Raw genomic sequence first — 21636 nt, forward strand, 5'->3', positions numbered from 1 at the left:
GTAATGAGCAGCTCTATCAGGGAGCCCGGCATAATGAGGAACTCAGGCCTCTTGACAACCACTGTGTGAGTGAGCTGGGCAATGGGTCCTCCAGCCCAAGTCAAGCTTTCAGATGACTGCAGCCTGCCTGACATCTTGATTACAACTTTATATGAGACCCTGAGCCAAAAACTCCCAGCTAAGCTGCTCTTGAATTTCTGACTTAAACAAACTATGAAATGATAAATATTTGTGGTTTTCAGCTATGAAGTTTGGGATGATTTATGGCTTAGCAGTAGATGACTAATACAAAGATCAACACCCAGAAGTGAACTGAATATCTCTATATAGGCAATAAACAGAATATATATGGTATATTTCTGTGTATATATACATTCTATATTACATATATTATATGTTCTGTTTATATATATTTATATTATTGCTGGTATTATAAAATAGTCTTTTTATATATACATTATATAGGCTATTTTACAATAGCAGCAATAATTATAATAATATAATTTCTTTAGAATAAATGTAACAAAAGTTTCATAAGATCTTTATGGAAAAAGTCATAAAAATGTATTGGAAGGTTTTAAAAGAGCTCTGCAAATGAAAAACTATTCCATATTTATGGTTAGGAAGGTAATATTATGAAGATATTTATCTACTACTTTAAGCAATGGCAATTAAAACCAAGATACCAATGGGTTGGTATCTTGTGTTTTTTTGGTTGTGTGTGTGTTTTTAAGAACTCGACAAATTGCTTCTAAAATTCATGTAGAAGCAGAAAGAGTCACGAAGAGTCAAAAGCCTTCTAAAGGAAAAGAACATAATGGGGGACTTAGTGTAACAAATACCAAGATTTCTTATGAAATTATGTAACTAATCCAGTGGGGTATATCAGTTAGCTCAGGGATGGACAAATTTCCAGTGAAACAAAATATAGAGCCTAGAAAGAAGCCTATCCATATCTGAAGACCTGGCTTATGACAGAGCTGGAGATGATGCTGAGTGGAAAGACAATCCACTTCAGAGTACTTGGCTCTGGAGCAAATGGTTATCCACATGGAAAAACATGAAACCAGGCTCCCACCACATGTCTTGCACAAGAATCAGTTCCAAGGGATTAAATAATTAAAGATGAAAGGGAAAGCTATTAAAAACCGTTTGGAGAAGAGGAGTCTTTTAGGACCTTGGAGTTGGAAAGTCTTTCTAAAATAAGAGAAAAAACATAAACTGAAGGGAAAAAACTGATTAATTTAACCACATTAAAATTTAAAATTTTGTTTTTTTAAAAAATCAAAAGACAACATAAAGAAAGTGAAAAGATTAGCTACAAACTGGGAGCAGCTCTACTTGACAAAGGAGTAGTATCCAGAATATATAAAGAAGTCCAATACTTAATAAGAAAAAAAAACCTATAGAAAAACAAGCAAAAAGACTTGAATACACATTTCACAGAAGAGAAAACGTGAATGACCGATAAACATATGAAAAGATACTCAACCTCATTTATAACCAGGGAAATGCTAATTAAAACTACAATGAGATACTATTTCACATCTACCTGAATGACAAAAATTTAAACATCTGTAAAAAGCAAGTGTTGGTGAGTTTGTGAACAATGGATCTCATACTCTGCTGGTGAGAGTATAAACTGGTGCCACCACCACCGTTTGGGAAACACTCTGATGCTGTGAAGTTGAAGATGCAGAGCAATTCTACTTCTATTTATATATCCTACAAGAAACTCTTGCACATCTATATCAAGAGATACATAAGTATGTTTATAACAGTGTTATCTGTAAAAGCAAAAATGGAAATCAAGACAAATATCCACTGAGTAGATTGGATAAATAAATTCTATTCTATCATTTCAATGGAATACAAAACATAAGTGAAGATGAATGGCAGCTACTCCTACCAACATGAATGAATCTCACAAACATAAAATTGAGCAAAAAAAGGCAGATTGCAGAAAATACATACAGTATGATTCATTTACATAGAGTTCAAACCCACACAAAACTGAATATACATATATATTTAATGAATATATATTTCATATATATGAAAATAATAAAGTAAAGCAAAGAAATAAAAAGTGAAACTTGGCCTAGTGATTACTTCTGGGTAGGGGGATGGAGGAAATTGGGGAGGGCTACAAAGGAGGATCCAAATTATTGCTAATAATTTCCTTCTTAAGCAAACATTTCTTTTATATACATTATATATGATTTTATATGTAAATTTTATATATATATATATTTTTTGAGATGGAGTCTGGCTCTGTCACCCAGGCTGGAGTGCAGTGGCACAATCTCATCTCACTTCAACCTCCGCCTCCTGGGTTCAAGAGATTCTCCTGCCTCACTCTCCTGAGTAGCTGGGACTACAGGTGCACACCACCATGCCCAGCTAATTTTTGTATTTTTAGTAGAGACGGGGTTTCACCATGTTGGCCAGGATGGTCTCCATCTCCTGACCTTGTGATCTGCCCTCCTTGGCCTCCCAAAATGCTGGAATTACAGGCAAGACCCACCATGCTCGGCCGTAAATAATATTTTACAATAAAAAATTATAAACAGGTTTTATTAGTACCTGCAAGCACAGTAGAAATGTTTTCATTTGCATCCTATACGGGACTTTTATTTTCTTTCCCTATTTTTTTGGGAGTGGGGTGAGGGTGATTGCTTCCCTGTATAACCTTTAAGAATAATAAATTGTTTTGGAACATCTGGGATTTGAAAGCATTGTTCTGGCAGCCTTTAGGATGTGGTTTGAATTCATGACAATAGATCATTTTTATGTGTTGTTTCCAACCTTCTTTACGATTTTGAGATGCCAGATTGCATCAAGTTGAGTCTAATATTCCACTGGGCTCTCACTGCTGCTGCAGACATGAAAATAAAAGCTAAATCCTTAGGTGTTTCTGTGAAGGATCAGCTATTCTCTAGATTCTTAGTGCTTACACTTGGGGTTCTGAGTGACAGAAAGGTCAATCCTATTTAACATGGAAACCAACCTTCTTTGACATTCTAATTGGCACCATGTAATGAAAGCCCCTTGCTGATACCACCACCTACAACAATAGGCACCTACACCACACTGCCTTTCTGACTCCTAGCACAGTATCCCAGCCCTTATTTATCTACACGAACACCAGACATCCTGCTGTCTTGGGAACAGTGTCAACAGTTCCATTATATCACCATCTAGGTTTAGTGTGCTTGAAAACAATGATCAGGCCACACCTGTGCCAAAAACTTGCTATTACAGCAACAAAAGATATCGATGCTCCGTATCCCAAAAGGATACAGTCATAACGATGGGCAGTGGGTGCTCCTGGCTATTTGTCAGTACATCTTCTCATAGCCCCTGTGTCTCACTGATGCTCTGTCAATGGATTAATAGCTCAGGACAACTGTGGGTCCCATGAGTCAGGGGGGCTGGTGAGTCACATGCTTATACCAACTCCTCCGGCAGATACTTTATCCCAGCCATTTATAATGCTGACCAGATTCAAAGTAACTAAAACCAGCTGTAACCAGAGACATGCACAGACTCAAGTGTCCAGTTATGTACTCTGTTGCATGATATGACCTTCAAAATTAATCTTTGGGTAAGCCCAGTCTATAAATTGCTTGTTCATATGTCTACTCTGGATTTATGATATACTCTCTTCCTTGCGGTAGCTGACACTCTCTGGCTCTGACCATTTAGATCATGTGAAATCTGATTTACCATCTAGCCAGGATCTTGACCTCATTGCTACCCAAGTCCTGACTAACAACTTTAAAAAATGGAAACAAACCCCCAAAGCAACTGCCGTGGTGGCAACTAACTGCACAGTTAGAGCTGCTGTGATGGAGACAGAGGTATCTGGAGGACTTTGGCACCTGGGAGTTATGACGATCTTTGGTCCAGAGGGAATTAATATCTCATAACCCAGTATTTATACATGGTATTAAAATGTCAAAGGCGAATTTTCTAGGTCTATTCTGTAATCTGATTCCAGGGCAATATGATCCCTTTGCTCTTCAGCTGACTTCTGTCTTATCGTCTGTGTCAAAGCTTAAGTGTCACCTTCTCCAAGTGGTCTTCTCCGACCACCCCATCTCAAATAGGTGTTCCCAGCCATTCTCCCTCATTCATTATTCTTTTTTAAAATTTTATTTATGAATTTAATATAAGTGCCATGAAATATATGCAAAATTCATGAAAGTTATGAACAAAACATTAACACTACTCAAGTTTCACATGGTTTAATTTTACCAATATCCCCTGGGTTCCATGGGAGGGATTTCGGCATAATATAATTATTTTCAGTTCAACACACACACACAAAAAATCGACTGAGCTTCTACTATGTGGTAGGCACTGAATCTACAGGAGTAAGATATATTTCTGCCCTCTCTTTTCTCAAACTACACATAATATGGTCCTCAGCCTTTCTAATATGGATTGAAAATCTATGTGTAATTCTGTTTTTTTTTGGCAGAGTCTTGCTCTGTTGCCCAGGCTGGAGTACAGTAGCATGATCACAACTCACTGCAGCCTCAATCTCTTGGGCTCAAGTGATCCTCCTGCCTCAGCCTCCCAGGTAGCTGGAACTATAGGCATGTGCCACCATACCTGGCTAATTTTTAATTTTTTGTAGAGATGGGGTCTCACTACCTCATTCATTATTTCATCAAGTGTTGTTGGGTGCCTATGAGGTGCCTGGATCCCTCAGGGAACTTACGTTTACTGAGCATTTATTCATGTGACAGGCGCTATGTTAAGAGTTTTATTTACATTTTCTCATTTTGTCCTATGAGGTATGTACTATTATCATCACCATTTTACAAATAAGGAAGCTGAGGCACAGAGAGGCTAAGTAACCTGCCCAAGGTCACACAATTAATAAGGGGCAGAGCTGGGATTTGAGACCCGGAAGTGTGATCCTGAGCGTGGGCATTTCCTCTCATAGCACCCTGTTCTCTGTTCTTTTCCTTCCTCACACGTCTCGCAATTAGAATTGTATGTAATAGGGTGTGAGTGAGATTTTTTTCTGTTGTCTTGGAATGGCTGCCAATGCCCAAAGGTGACCCAGAAAGTGCTGAGCACTTTGGTTTTCTAAAGAGAGCTCTTAACCAGCCTTCAACAATGCAGTGGCAGAACTGGCCCTAATACCACCAACCCTGCCCCTGTCCTGGGTCTGTAAGGAGGAGTCTGGGCTGGAGTAAGGGGCTTGGAGTTCTCAGCCTGGAGGAGATACAGAGTTCTTCGTGAGCGTATTCCCAGGAGCGGGGCCAGGAACAGGGGTTTTCCCTCCTCCAAGCCAAAGGAGAGTTGGGGGTGCTAAGGGGATCACTAGTGTCATGTTTACTGGCTAGACATCTGCCTGGGCAGCAGTCCTGCTGTCAGCCCTGTCCCGGGAGAAAAGAAACATTGGAGAGAGAAGGCAGGGCTGAAATACGGCGTGGCCATGGCGCAGGCTCCTTCCCAAAGCTTGGCACAGCAGGGTGGTTGAATTTCCCATGGGTCAAAAGAATGCTGAGGAAGATACTGGGCCTGGGCTGACTTGCTGCGCCCCCCTCTGCCGCCTGAAAAAAGCCACCCTCTGGATGAGAGTCTCCAGCAACAAGGGTTTGTGAGGTGGGTTACAAGTGGCAAGGGCTGGGGCCTGGGGAGGAAGAGCTCAAACACCCCTTCCTCTTCCCACCTCCACCATGGAGGGAACCACATCCTGACAAGGCGGGTAGGGAGGTGAGAACAGAGACAGAGCAGACCCACCTGGGTGTACGCCAAGCCCCAGTGGCGGCAAGTCTTGGCTACTCTGGGAGGGCAGAGGGCTTGGGATCATATCTGAGATGGGGGTTTAAACCGGTCTGGACTAAACTGAATAGCTGAAAGTGACAGGAAATAATGGAAACTGTGAGATTTTTTAAAGGGGAGGAAAGGGGAGGAGATGATTTGACATAGCACAGTCAAGGACAGTGGAAAAAATGAAAACTATGCTGTGTTTATTATCTGTGGATTTGAAGTTTCTTGGCAAATTGGTCCATTTATTTAATTGTGTGTGCATTTATGCACTGTCTCTTTTAATCAGACTTTAAATTCTATGAGAGCAGGACATGTGTGTCTTATTTACTACTTTACCCACTTTACTTAGTATAGAGTCTGGCAAAATAAATGTTGAAGTGAAAAGTAAAAGACACCACTATAGGCATGGGGAAGCCTAATTGGTAATGAATCCTGGCATTCCAGATATCTGACTAAACCCCTCGGTAGATGCACTGGAATCTTAGATGATAAAGAACTTTTAGGAAGACGACCTCAGGACAGGGGTGAAGAACACGTGCACTATAGTTATACAGACCTAGGTTCAAGACACTGCACCCCACACTCTATACTGCTGTCACATAACATAGCATTAGAGCTTCACTTTCCTCCTCTGACATGCCTTGATCATATTCACCCTTCAGGATTCTTGTGGAATTTAAGTGACATTATGCATGTAAAGACCTCTGGAGAAAAGGGAACCCTTATACACTGTTGGTGAGAATGTAAATTAGTACAGCCATTTTGGAAAACGGTATGACGGTTCCTCAAAAAATGGAAAATAGAACTACCATATGATCCAGCAATCCCACTTCTGGGTGTACCTCTAAATGAATTGAAATCAATGTTGAAGATATCTGCACTCCCATGTGAATTGCAGCATTATTCACAATACCCAAGATATGCAAATTACCTAAGTGCCCATCAATAGATGAATGGATAAAAAATATAGTATATATACACAACAAAACACTAGTCACCCTTAAGATAGAAGAAAATTCTGTTATTTGTGATGACAACATGAATTAACCTGGAGGACATCATGCTAAGTGAAATAAGCCAGGCACAGAAAGACAGATCCTATGTGATCTCACTAGGATCTAAAAATGTCAAAATCATAGAAGTAGAGAGTAGAATGGTGGTTATAAGAGGCTGATAGGTGGGGCCAGATAGGGAATGGGGAAATGTTGGTCAAGATGTACAGAGTTTCATTTTTAGACAGAAGGAGTCAGTTCTGGGGATCTATTGCACAGCATGGTGGCTATAGTTAATAACAATGTATTGCATATTTCAAAATTGCTAAAAGATATATTTTAAATGTTCTCATCAAAAAGAAATGGTAAATATGTGAGTTGATAAGCATGTTAAATTAGCTTGATTTGACCATTCCACAAAGTATACATATATCCAAATATCCACAATGTACACATATATTGAAATATCACATTGTACTCCATAAATATGTACAATATTCAATAATTTTGAAAGTAATGTGGCTCAAACCATAAGAGATTTTTGGAGTAGCCAACCTGAAACTTACAGCTTTAAGGCTAAGAACTTTGAGAGTACGGGTGTGGGGTGCCTGATTCTATATATGGGACTGATGAGGAGAAGTTAAAGGACTTTTCAAGTGTGTGATGTAGGAGTCAGGTGGAGATTACATATGGGAAAAGGCTTTGTAAACCATGAAGTGAGGAAAAGTGTTACACACTTATAGTCAGAACACTGCAAGAGTTAATAATGGGCCTATTGCAGGCTCAGGGTCCTATCGTTTATTTATAGAAATGCCTTGGGGAGTTAGAGATGGGGAGGGAGAGCAAAGAATGTGTTTCTGTGCGTGCGTGTGTGTGTGTGTGTGTGTGTGTGTGTGTGTGTGAGAGAGAGAGAGAGAGAGAGAGAGAGGGTGAGAGAGAGGCAGAGAGAGAGAGAGAGAGAAATGTGCAGGTTTAGCTTTTTCTGGGTTTCTGTTTAACACACACCCCCTACCTTCTCCCTTCTCCCTTCTCTACTCCCTTATCTCCAGGCTGTCTCAGTGTCACCTCCTCTGACCAGTTCTTTCTGGACACCTTGTCTGTCCTTGAGCTATCATGTAATCCTTCCGGGTACTGCCTCAGCCAGGGAGAGCCGGTTCTGGCAGAGGCCACCCTGCAAATAATTCACTGTGAAAGCTGGGCTTGTTCTCTTCAAAGGGTAAAGTGGGCTAACGAGAAGGGATGAGAGCGTCCCATGCCCCACCTCCACTCTCTCACAAATTCTCTTTGGAAACTACCCTTCCCCTTCCTGGGATGACCTCTGTCCTTAATGAAATGGGAGAAACAGAATGTCAAGACTTGTTTCCTTTCCAAATAAAAGAGGAACGCGCTGAAGTGCATTTTAAATGCTGTCTGGCAAGAGCGGTGGGTTGGGGGAAGGGAGGAGGCTGACTTGCCTTTCTTTGCTAGATATCTGGGAACTTGGCCCACACACTTTCTCCATGGGATTTGAAGGGCAATGTGTCATTCTGGGAGAGGTCTGCAGTTTTTCCAAATATAAACTTTGCTGTTCTTAGGGTTATCATGTACAAGGGCAGTTGTCTTCATTGAACATATTAGGATTTAGAGGGATAGATATTGAGTAGGAGATGCCAAAAAAGTTTTGGGTCAGATTCCTGCTCTACTGCAGGGCCAGGGCCTATGCCCAGGACAGTGGAAATTAAAATGAGTGCTTAAAACATTGGGAGCTGTAAGGAGTTGAATGAAAGGAGCAACCCTTAAGGGATAGGGTGTCCGGGAACAGCTTCTTGAGTGGCAGTATGAAGGATGGGTGGAGTTTGGACAGACACAGAGGAAAAGACAGTGTTTCCGGAAGCCACAGAGCATGAAAAAAGGCAGGAGGTGGCAATGACTATGGTGTAGTGGGAAAGCAGAGAGAAACGTGGTTGGCCACAGTCTGGGGCTGTGATGAGACTGAATGTAGCCAAATGATGAAGGTTGAGGAAAGTAGTCTTTTTTTTTATTTAGGTAAAAGGGAGACAGATTGAAGTTTGTCTTTACCTGGATGCAATGCAATGTGAGCAGAGGATTAAAAAGTGGCAAGATGACTCAGGGAGAGAGAGAAGTCAGCTGGGTGAGTCATTGTGGTAGCTCAAGGGAGAAGAGATAAAAACCTGGGCTGAGGATGGCCAATGAGGCTGAATGGATTAAGAGGAGCAAGGCAGCCCAGCTCCTCTGAGTGAGCTGCTTTTGTGGCCTTCAAGTACAGAGTGAGAAGAGGTTCTTGGCTGGGCTGGCTTGGCCATAGTTATCTAGGGACTGGAAAGTGGCTTTCTGCTTATGTGAATGACTTGTATGACAGTACTCGTATGACAGTGCAACGCACTCTTGGTGTTTCCTCATCAACTCAAGAGTATAGCGTCTGTGGCTGTTTGTTTCTAATTATTTGTTTGGTAGTTGGCAGTGATGACCAAGAATTGGAGGTCAGTGAGCATGCTTTTTGTTTGGCTCAGTGAGTGGGCTTTGATTTTTTTGTGAGAGATTGTATTCTCAGAATTTCAATTGCTAACTTTTTTTTCATTAGACAGGAGTCATGTATTTACTGACCTTTTTAAAAGAGCCTGTAACTGAAATAGTGATGATTTCTGAGCAGTCAAATGGTGATGAAGAATTTGCATTTAAGTTTATTATTGTCATCTTGATGTGCTTATCTCACATTGCATTCCTGTATCAAGACATCTCATGTACCCCATAAATATATACACCTACTATATACCCGCAAAAATTAAAAATGAAACAAATTTTCAAAAGAGAGCCAACTTCCTTAAGGACTTCCTAACTCAGATCCTATTTACTATTATTCGGCACACAATTCTAATCAAATTAACTTCTTGCTTTCTAGACCACAGAACAGTGGAGGGTTAGAAAGGGTTTATATGTGTCAAGAGTCTCTCTCTCTTATGTGTATGTGTGTTTGGTATGGTGATGGCAGGCACAGAGGCAACAGTGAAATAGAATACTTAATGATCACATAGATGGGGCAAGATGAAACAACTTTAAAAACCTCAAGAAGCATAGCATCCTGGGACTATAGATTGTCCCCAAATCTGAATAATCCACAAGGACATTTCTGCATGGTATAATCACTGAGTTTCACAGTGATAACTTTAAATTATTAAGAGAATGTTAAGTTATTTTGTTACTGAAACACCAGAGGTTTGGTCCAGGTCCTGCTGCTCACCACACAGAAAGCCAATCACTGAGACAACAAGTATTGCCAAGGAAGAAGGCTTTAATTGGGCGCTCCATCAGGGAGATGGGAGCTCAGTCTCAAATTCATATCCCTGACTGACTAAAACTAAGGGTTTATGTAGCAGGGAAGAAACGTAACAATGTGTAAGAAAACAAGACCTAGGGAGAGGCAAGGAGGCATCTGGTGCCATGCTCTGGTGAGTTTCAGTTCTTTGATACTGTTTTTGAGAGGCTCTGAAGGAGGAAGGAACTCAGATAAAACAAATACAAGTTTCAAGCTTTAACAGCACAAGGGCCAATTTCTATGTTTATCAGAACGAACAGTCTATGGGAGTATTGGGTTGGTTTCAATATTCTAGATGTTCTGTTTAAGAATAGTGGGAAGGACACAACACTTTTTAGGAAGATTCCATCTTTATGAGGGTTAAGAAACTCAAATACTTTCAAGGGCCAGCAGGTAAAGTACATTAGTGAAGCGAATCAGGTATATAATAGAAAGGTTGACATGTCCAAAGACTCGGAAATTCAATTTAAAAAATAGTGCCAATTGAAACACATATACCAACCAGCTGAGTTCAGCCACCAGGATGCTCCTGTGAGATTCTTGGTCTAAGAACTTAAATTTAAGTTTCAATGCTGGAAGGTTTTTGGTAAGTCCTGAATAAGGAAGAATTTGCTTCCTAGATGCAAATAGCCTGGCCCTCAATCATAAATATTTGGCAGGACCTTGTCCAGCAGAGAAGACATTGACCTTTCTGTTGTCTTTAATGTACTAGGTCAGGAAGCAGAAGGATGAGCTGAGTCATAAATGAGTCATTTCTCTTTAGGAGTCTCAGACTTAGCAAGGTGATTAACAAACCACATTGAAGAAATTCTTCATCCAATATCCTAAAATTTTTATTGTCTTGAGAACAAACTAGCCCTTTTGAGACTTAAACGTCTCAAAGGGCAACTGGAAACACAATCATTCCTTTGTCTAGAGAAATCCTTCCTTCTGAAATCAGTTATTTCTGACTTCATGTCAACTCTGACTGCACTGGGCTACTAGATATTGATGCTTCAAATTATATTTGCTTTGGGAAATCCAGAATTGCAGGAGAATTGAATATTTCTTAGCAAATCCTTTGCCATATTTGGAGAATAAAAGAAGACTCTGCCAGTAGAGCCCATAGCTACATTTATGATTTGTTTTCACTGTCACCAGTCCCAAAGCTGGGCTTCTTATTGGTTTTCCAGTAGGTTTATTTTCACAAGATCAGTATGTGTGTGATGGGATCTGATAAGACTTTCCTACAGGAAAGAACAACATTCTGAAGTCTGACTTGCTTTTAGAAATCCTTGGCCCTAAGTCAAAGTTGGAGACAGATTTATATTTGGAGCTAAAAAAGACCAACTGAGACTCGGTAAACAAGCAAATGAACGTGGAACTGGACCCTCAGGAGAAGAATTGCAGCTTTGATAAATGGCAACGTGATTTGGAAAAGAGATGCCTTTATTAAACAGTCTAGTAGCCAAGTGGCCTGAAATGAAGGCTTTGCAATAGGTTCCCAAGCTGATCACATGAGGCAGGGCTCTGAATTGCAATGCATTCTTTCATTTACCACTAAATTAATTCCTCATCAAAATAGTGCTTGCCTCTGAAAGAAGGTTTTCATACTGAACAGATAATTTACTTGCAAAAATTTGTCAAATCTATTATACAATCCTGGAGAATTTGCCCCTTAGGTCAATAGTACTGGTATTTGAACTAACCTCATAGTGCCTTAAACTTAGAAGGATTCAGCTTAACTTTGTTCCTTTTTGATCTCGAGTTTTGTAGAAGCCACAGCATTGTTGGAATGTGTTCTGTGTTTTCAATTTAAATACATGATTTAGTTTCCATCTTCTGATTTATGCTTTGAGGGTAACAGTACTACCTTTTACAAGTAACAGCTGTTAGGATTACAAACGACTATTTGTCTGTGCTCATTGTGAGTTCACATTAGGAATGAGTTGAAAAGGATAAACCCAAGGTATGCAGGTTTGGCAGCATTCTTGTTTGTTATTTATTAATCAAGGGGAGGCTGGTTTCCTGCTGTGGGTTGCAGCCCATTCTCCAACTTCTGTGCGGATGCAGGAGATGGGTGGTGATGATTGAGAAAAGCAGATAATTCTTGCTGTGCATCCACTTAACAGTTACTGAGTGCTGAATGCTGACTGTGTGCCAGGCACTGGCTAGTCCCCAGACATTCACAAGTGAGTAGAGAAAGACATAGTTCCTGCCCTCAAGAAGCTTACAGTTTAGTGGGAGAGTCAGACATTAATCAGACACTCTCCTAATAACTTGAATTATAAGCTAGTGTAGGTGTCATGAAACAAAAGCCACTGGTGTTAGGAGGGTCCAGAAGGAAACCTGACCTAGTGTGGGAGTCTCAGAAGGCTGAGATCTGAAGGATGACACCCACCAGGAGAAACCAGGTAACCAGATGAAAGCAGGAAGGGGTGATGCTGGGGATTTTCCAGGTAGAGAGAACAGCATCCATGTAGGAGTACTTGGCTGTGTGGAAAACTCCATCTTGTTTCATGGGAATAGCCTTCTTACCTATGGAAGGCACCACAGCTTACAACACCTACCAAACTCCTACCTGTCATCCAAAGACCATTTCAAAAGTTGACTCCTTTATGAAGAATTCCTTAAACCCCACAGTCAGATACAATTAGTTTCATGCTAGATCTTCTCTTATATACCTGATATAACATTGACAGGACCCTGTGTTTTGAATCTGAGAGGCAGAATAAGCCTATGGAGCTGGGCTCTCTGAGTTCAAATACTGACTGAGCTGTTTATTTGCTGTGTGACCTTGGGCAAGTTGCTGAACATCTTTGTATTTCAGTTTTGCCCTTTGTAAAATGAGCATGTTAATGATACTTTCCTCAGAGGTTTGCTGGGAGAGTTCATACATATAAAGTCCTTAGTTCAGTGCTTGGCACTTAGTGAAACCTCATTAATGTAACCTATTGTTATGTAGTTCTGAGAAAGGTCTATTTCTTTATTAGTTTTGCCCAAGTGCTCAGATCTGGCAAGAGTGTAATAAGGAACTCCACCCATGTCTACGAACATCTTGTCTAGTGAACATCCTGGAATATGGGGCTGCTTTCAATCACAGTGCCTCTCAAACTTTATGTATTAAGAATCTCGTTAAGATGGAGATTCTGATGCTGGTCTGAGATGGGGCCTGACCTGTATTTCCAATAAGCTCCCGGGCAATGCTTATGCAGCTGGTCTGTGGGGCACACACTGAGTGTCCAAAAATCGGAATAATCCCCGGGGTCATTTCTGCATAGTATAATCACTAAGCTTCACAGTGAGAACCTGTCTCTGGAGGAAAGACAGGAGCCCATGGGAGGAGGAGGGGACTCAGTCTATAACTCCTGCACCCAGGCACTGCACGGCATGGTCTGCTTTTCACCTGCAGAAGCTGTTCAGTCAGTGTGAGGTGAATGTCATCAGCCGCCATTAGTGGGCTAGTGTTTGAGGCCTTTAGTCAAGATTCTTCACAGATGACTAGAGAGCAAGAGTGAGAGAGGAAGTGAGGGAGATATATTTTAAGGGACTGTAGGGCAGATTGGCATGCTGTAAATTCAGAGAAGAGTTGATATTGAAATCTCTAGTCTGAGATTTGTAGGGCAGGCTGGCAAGCTGGAAACTCAGGCAGAATTTCTTGAGGCAGAATTCCTTCTTTCCCAGAAAGCCTTTATTTTAGTATGTAAAGCCTTCAACTGATGGAATGAGGCCTGCCTACATTATAGAGAGTACCTTCTGTACTCTATAAGTCAATGTAATTGTAAATGTTAATCACATCTGCAAAATACCATCACAATAACATCTAGACTAGTATTGGATCAAACACCAGGACATCATAGCCTTGCCAAGTTGACACATAAAATTAACCAACACGAGGGCCAAAGAACATGGCCTGTTCCATGACCTCAGATCATACCTTTCATCCCTACCAGCTACTCGGGAGGCTGAGGCAGGAGAATGACGTAGAGATTCTATGGGCTTGGCCCCCACCTTGGGATTTGAAGGGTGGCATTAGCATTTGAGAGTTGCCTGTATGGTGGTTTGTGCTCTGTTATGCCCAACATGGGCCTAATTAATGAACTCCTTTGGCTAAGTTTTTTAGTGAAAAACAAGAAGGTCACTCCAATTCAAACAGCTACCCACCTTGTTGGAGTGCCAAGCACAGGGCTGAAAATTCAGATCCTGTTTATTTGGGGCCACACCACTGGATTGTAAGCAGCAGGCAGTTCTTTCCAAGGGGTCTTGTACAGCTTCTAAGTCCCCTGCTGTGGTTTGACTAATTCTGACTACAGAGAAAAGGGGCAAAAAAATGCTCTGCGGTCCTCAGGGAAATGTCCAGTGAGCAAACGCCGTGCCATGGGAGGGCAGTAACAGGCACATCTGAGACTTCACGTTTGTGTTTATTCAGATTTCCCAAGACACTTTCCAGTCCGTGATTTCATGTTGTTTTCAGTATAACCTGGTGGGACAGGCAGTGTAGACAGTTAACTTCTGCTTTTTTTTCCCCGATTCGAGGAAATGGTACCATCTCCTGGTACAATTGCCTCAAGGTGGATAGCAGATAGGCAAGTGCATGGCTGTGGAACCTGGCTGACTTGAGTTGGAATTACTGCTCCATCCATTACTATCTGACTGGTCCTGGACAAGTTACCACAACTTGTGAGCCTCGGTTTCTATATCTGTAGTAATGACCTTGAATGTTTGAAGTGAGGATTACGTCACATGGCACAGTGTCTGTCATCTAATAGATGCTTGAAAAATGGTGGTAACTTTTTTTCCAGGGAAAAATTTATCTGGGGGAAAAACCTGGGGAAGTCCTGAGAATCCCCCTTGAGTATTTTTATCGTGACTGCAGTAGACATGCTGTAGGGTGCTGCCCACCATCCCCCCAGCACCCCTCTCTGGCCCTGCTGAGGCTCCTGGTTTATCCTGAGTGCCCTACCCTTAATTGCAGCTAGCTAGGTGAAGGAACGTTGCTTGACCAGGATGGACTTGGATTCCTCTTCTGGGAATTTAGATTTGGGACATTGAGGAACTGAGCCATTGAGCTGCTGGGAACTGAGCTGAAAGATTGTATGGTCTTGGGAACTGAGGCAACCGTGATGACAACTGTGCACACTGAGGTAGTGGCAGGAAAGCCCTTAGATGGAGAGAATGGGAGATGTGAGAAGAGGCATAATAAGGAGAGATGGGTCATGCGGCCCTTGGAAGATAGAGCCATCGTTCTTAACAGCTTCCTGGTTCCCACGAAGCCAGGTGGAATCTTTCCTGCCCTCGGATTCCATGGGACCTGTATTATAATGAGTCACCTGCCCTTTTGCCATCTGGCTTGAGTGTGTATCCATTCCTCATTATGAGAAGATCCATGATGAGGAGCAGAAAGATGAAGAAATAGGGTTTCTGAGAGGCACGAGTACTTGATGAACCTAGACGCCCAGGCCAAGGCTCCTGCTCTTGGCTGTCATGTCTGGCAAGTGCAGTTGTTACAACGGCCATTCTCTCTGGTCTTGGGCTGCTAATAGGGAGTCTGTGGAGGTAGGATGGGGAAGAAAGTGTGGCCTAGGAGGGAATATGCGGTACTGACTGCCTGATATTTTCCCTCACTGACTCCTGCTTTCCCCATGTTCCATGCAGCTGCTCATCCAGGCTCCGCTCAGAGTTATGAAGGTACCTCTGGTGTCTTCCTCCTTGAATTAGGCACTAGTTTGCAGTGGCCCTGCCTATGTTTCTCCGGAGGGGAGAAGTATTGGATTAGTGGAAATGGATCCCAGGGGATCTGGTTCAACTTGGCTCCCATCCAGTGAAGTCATCCGGCTTAGAAGTCAGGTTTCCCTGATCTTTTGGACCAAACCAGGGATACTAGGGCCGAAGCATAATAAAGAAAAACCTGGGGAAGTCCTGGGCACTCCCCCTTGAGTATTCCAGAGTAGCTGGTCATCATGGAGCTGGAGTATTGCAGGGAGCCTGGGTACCACCTTAGACTTGGCTGTCCCATGGGCTGGAATGTCAGACATCCCACTAAGCTAGAACTGTGCTTCCCAAATTTGAAGGCACTAAAGAGCTGACTACATCAGAACCACAGGGGCATTTGTTAACATACAGATTCATGAATCCCTTTCTGATTTACAATATACAGGATGAGGCCTGGGAAACTCTAGTTTTAACAAGTACCAGGTGAATCTGATAATCAGCCATGATGGAAACTGCCCTCACATAGGTGGCTCGTTAATGTCAGTCTTAGATTCTTTGAAATGGTCCTGCAGCAAACACCATGCATGAAAATTTCTGTAGTCTAATTCTTACCCTCAAAATAGATGCTGTTATAGATTGAACTGTGTCCCTCTCAAATTCAAATGCTGAAGTCCTAACCCCCAGTACCTCAAGACTTGATCTTATTTAGAAATAGGCTCATTGCAGATATAATTAGTTAGGATGTATAATTACTAGAGTAGGATGGGCCCTTAATCCAACACAACTCATGTCCTTATAAAAAGGGAAAAATTTGGACACAGAGACAGACACATATAGAGGGAAGATGATATGAAAAGACACAGGGAAAGTGCCATGTGAATTATGCAGCCATAAGCCAACGAACATCTGGGACCACCAGAAACCGAAAGAGGCAAGAAAGGATCCTTCCCTTGTAGGTTTCAGGGGAGCACAGACTTGCCAATACTTTGATTTGAGACTTCTGGCCTCCAGAACTGTGTAACAATAAATTTCCATTGTGCTCGGCCTTCCCGTTTGTAGTTATTTACAATGGCAGTTCCAAGACTCTAATACAGATGCTAATAATTTTTTAGTTTTTTTTTACAATATTATTTTATTTTTTAAGCTCACAAATAATAACTGTACATATTCTCGGGATACATAGTACACAGGGTACATTCATGGGGTACATAGTAATGTTTTGATACAAATAATGTATAGTGATCAGATCAGGGTAATAGCATTTCCATCATCTCAAACATTTATAATTTGTCTGTATGGGGAACATTTGGTATCATTCTAACTATTTGAAACTCTATTATTATTACTATAATCATCCTACAATGCTGTGTAGCACACTAGAACTTATTCTTCCTATCTAGCTGTAATATTATATGCTTTAACAAATCTCTTCCTCTACCATTCCCTGTGCCCTGAAATTAATTTTTTAGTTTTGAATATCAGCTACTCTGCAAGTCATTCCCTTGTTCCACTGAGTTGATCTGCCTTACTTCTTGTGTGTGAAATGAAGCTTCCATAGGACCTGGGTGTAGCCTGTGGGTGTGCCCTCTGCCTGGGGCAGGGAGTGGTGATTCACAAGCAGGAAATCTTCATTCCCATGAGGAATGTGACAGTGCCTTATGACGCCAGTGAGATGCCAAAGCCTTAACGTAGAAAAGTCGGGTTGCTTCTCCCTTTTATCCCTCCACATAAATCTGACAGACATTTTCAAAGGCCAACCATCTATTAACGTCTGCTGATTCTCTACATTTGGAGTTTGTGATTGTAGGTAGGACAGGAGCTCTTATGTCTAGCATCCAAGTAAATTCGTAGCACAGTGGTTAAGAACAGGGCTGTGGAGCCAAACTGCTGGTGTTTAGATCCTACTTGCTGTGTAGTTTTGCCAAGTTGCCTGGTCCACAAGTCCTCACACTTGAGTGTGCATCAGAATTCTCTGCAGGGTTTGTTAAAGGCTAGATTGCCCCACTCCCAGAGATTGTGATTCAGTGTGTCTGGGGTGGGGCCTGAGAAATTTCATTTCTAACAAGTTTCCTGATGTTGATGCTGCTGGTCCTAGGACTAACACTTTCAGAGCTGCCAACCTTAGTTTCTCTAAACCTCTGTTTTTCCATTTGTAAAGTGGGATTTGTGAAGTTGCTAATTTATAGAGTTGTGAGGATAAAGTAAGATGATGAATGTAAAGTGCTTAGCACATTGCTCTGTGTGAAGCTAAATGCTGGTGATCACTGGCTGTCATTAACATAAATTGAAGCCCTCTTCTATGCTTGACTTGCTAAGTCTTGCTAACATTCAAAGGAAATTCTAGATGGGGGGCAGAAAAATGTTACCTCCTCTTTTCAGGGGTTTTCAGGGAAGTAAATTATTCTCCTGAAATCATGGGACACCTACTGCTATGCTGAGGTTGCATCTCTCATGGGCAGCAGTAGTTGGGCCCTAGGGGATGCCTTTGGAAGAGGTGAGTTTAGAAGGAGAGGAGAGGGATTGGGTCTCACCCTCAGATTCATCAAGCAGAAAGCCCTGACCGTCATGCTCAGGAGTTTGTGAACATTCCTGCCGCCTGGACCTACAGCTGGCTGCCTGTGCTGCTCCATGCGGGCGGGGCCCTGCCCATCTAATCAGAAAACGTTGCCTGGTCTGTGTCCTTTCCCACACTCCCAGTTAAACACAGTGATTGTCTTGGTGTTCAAGTGTCAAGTGTTGGAGGCTTTCAGAAGCCACCGTACATGTTTGTTTTGCATCTCCTCCAATCTGGGCAGAGCACAGAGATACAGACTGTTAATGGGTTGGCCCTTCCTAACTCCATATGACACCCTGGCTCTGAGTCTTCTCATTAGCTCGGTCCTTGGGTTTCCAGCTCTGCAAGCAAGACAGTTCATGTCGATAAATAGTGCTTTGTCTTAGAGATTCTGGCTCCATCAGAGGACTGGGGTTGTGCTTGGGAGCTGCTGTCTTGTTGCTAAGATTCTTGGACTTCATCCAAGTTCACATTTCCCAGGATGGTGGAGAATAGTTAATGATTATAAAGCTCTGAAAATGTATATGCTGGTTTCATTCCAATACCACTAAAAGAAAAAAAACCTTAATTACCAAGAGGACAGTATTTCTGGTTTTGTTTGATTTTTGTGTAGTTAAACTTTGAAGGCAAAAGTCCTTTTTTGCATATGTGTTTTGGTAAAAGCTTCCCCACTGAATGCAGTGAACTCTTCTTGAGCACTGACTGTGCAAAACAGCCATGTGTGGGGTGGTAAGAAAAAGGCAAGCTTCTTCTAGTTGGAGGAGGTGAAGTGGGTATGACGTAAGGTGAAGCAAAAGGCTGCTGACTTTGGAGAGAGAAGATGTAAAGACATCCTGTTTTCTGTCTTCATGTTTTAAAGTTCTTTGCCCAGCACATGAATCATTTCCCTTAATATACTTGCCTTCCCCTGTTGTAGGGCAACTTGAATCGTTGGCAGCTTCTAACTGTATCTTCTTGAAGCCAAATTGTCTCTGAGTTACCCTCCCTCCTCCATCCTCCTCCCCAAATTCTAGTTTAGCTCCCCAAGCAGACTCACCACTATAAGTTAATGGGAAAACTCATTTGTTTTCTTGCCTGCTTATTTGTGGTATTTTTCTATCCAGTACTTTCCCCTGATTATAGGTTTTAATTGTATACTTATTCACGGTCTCTCCCTCTAGAATATATTATTCCTGTGGGTAGGGGCTTTCTCAGAGAGCAGTCAAATTGAAAAGGCAAAAATGAAATCAAAGGGCAATTCTATAGCATATTAGTCACCAAATCCAAGTATGCTACAATTTAGGATTATACTTTGAAGTTTGAACAGTTTAGTACCAGTAAAAGTAGGGCCTGCTTTCTAGTTCTCCACTGTGGGAAGTAAACTCATAACTTACCACTCTCCCCCTATTTTATTAGATAATGCTAGTTAGAAACTGGTTTTTTACAAAATCAGGCTTTACATAGCTAAACACAGTCTTTCTCGTACAATCCATCAACCGTGCTCCCTGGTAGGTGCCGATATGAGTTGAAAACATTGTTCCTACGTAAAATCTGCACACAAATGTTTATAGCAGCTTAATTCATTATTGCCAAAAACTGGAAGCAACTAAGATGTCCTTTAATAGGTGAATGGATAAATAAACTTGTATGTTCAGACAAAGAAATATTGCACAGAAAGAACCACTGAGCCACAAAATGACGTGGGAGAAGCTTGATTGCATATTGCTAAGGAAAGAAGCCAGTCTATAAAGGCTATGTGCGATATGATTCCAACTATATGACATTCTGGGAAAGGCAAAACTGTAAAGAAAGGAAGCTGCATAGTTGCCAAAGGTTAGCAGGGAGGTGGGGATGAATAGGCAGAGCACAGAAGGTGCTCAGGGCAGTGAAACTATTCTTTATGATATGGTGATGGTGAATACAGGACACCATGGATTTGGCAAAACCCACAGAACTGTACAACACAAAGAGTAAACTTGATGGTAAACTGCAGGCTTTAACGAATAGCAATGTATCAGTATTGATTGATCAGTTGTAAGAAATGTACCACACCAATGCAAGATGTTTATAATGGAGGAAACTGGCCAGATGCTGTGGCTCATGCCTATAATCCCAGCACTTTGGGAGGCCAAGGTGGGAGAATCACTTGAAGTCAGGAGTTTGAGACCAGCCTGACCACCATGGTGAAACCCTGTCTTCACTAAAAATACAAAAATTATCTGGGCGTGGTGGTGGATGCCTGTAATCCCAGCTACTCTGGAGGCTAAGGTGGGAGAATTGCTTGAACCTGGAAGGTGGAGGTTGCAGTGAGCTGAGATCTGCCACTGCACTCCAGCCTGGGCAACAGAGTGAGACTCTGTCTCAAACAAACAAACAAACAAACAAACAGACAAACAAAAATAGGGGAAACTGTGTATGTAGCTGCGGCAGGGTGGGTAGTGGGGGGCAGGAGGTGGTATATGAGAATATTCTGTACTTTCTGTTCACTTTTTCTGTAAATCCAAAACTTCTCTGAGAAATAGTCTATTAAGTAAGAAACCCAGCTTAATCAATTCATTTATTCACTTATTCATTTTTTATTTTCAAGAAATATTTATTGAGCACCTAAAAGTTATCAGACATGCTAGCCACTACATAGCCCACACCCTTTAGGTCATCTATGGCACTTAGAGGGTATGCCAATGTTGTTTTTTAAAGAAACTCAGTTCTCCACAAGGTCGAAATGGATAATGGCAAACATCAATGAACACCCAAAGGGGGCTGTGGAAGAGGTCTCAACCTTTGAGGATAAAGCCAAAGGCCATGAGACCTTTCCATAATCCATTCCCCAAAGGTAATGATATTCAGACCTCAGAAGCTTTTGCACATGGAAGTATAAAGGGAGGAGTGCTCTGCTACTATATTAGACACAATAATTATATCCAGGGAGAAACTGGGAGCAGAACTCAGGCTTAAGAAGCAATACATTTATGGCTTTTTCTAAATAAAAGTAACACAGCTTGAACACCCTGACCCTATTCTTCAGGTAAAGGAGAAATCCAACACCAGTCATTAGTGGGGCTTCTTCCTTCTCTTCCACTGGAGTGTACCAGATTTCTGGCTCTGGGAAAATGTGGGAGGCACCCGAGTTATAGCTCATGGTAACTCCATTGTTGCATTGCTCCTTTTGCTTCCCTGATGGTGTCTGGTGCTGTGATCTTCCATCATCTGCCCAACACAGCTTATTGGAAGGGTATTGTATTAGTCTTGCTCTCCCTTGCAGATTTTAAACCTATTGACCATAGTCTCAGCCACAGGGACCATCTCCACGGCTC

At 41.8% G+C, this 21636-nt stretch overlaps 1 long non-coding RNA gene across 1 annotated transcript in view; it reads left to right on the top strand.

Moving 5' to 3' along the window:
- The first annotated feature begins 2206 nt into the window (after positions 1-2206).
- LOC105480382 (uncharacterized) overlaps positions 2207-21636 on the top strand; it is a 94592-nt gene continuing 75162 nt past the window's right edge. The window contains exon 1 of the long non-coding RNA XR_011607747.1: positions 2207-8916. This is a non-coding gene — a long non-coding RNA (uncharacterized lncRNA). The remainder of the gene's footprint in view (positions 8917-21636) is intronic.

This window comes from Macaca nemestrina, chromosome 9, assembly GCF_043159975.1.
Source record: "Macaca nemestrina isolate mMacNem1 chromosome 9, mMacNem.hap1, whole genome shotgun sequence".
Taxonomy (NCBI): Eukaryota; Metazoa; Chordata; class Mammalia; order Primates; family Cercopithecidae; genus Macaca; species Macaca nemestrina.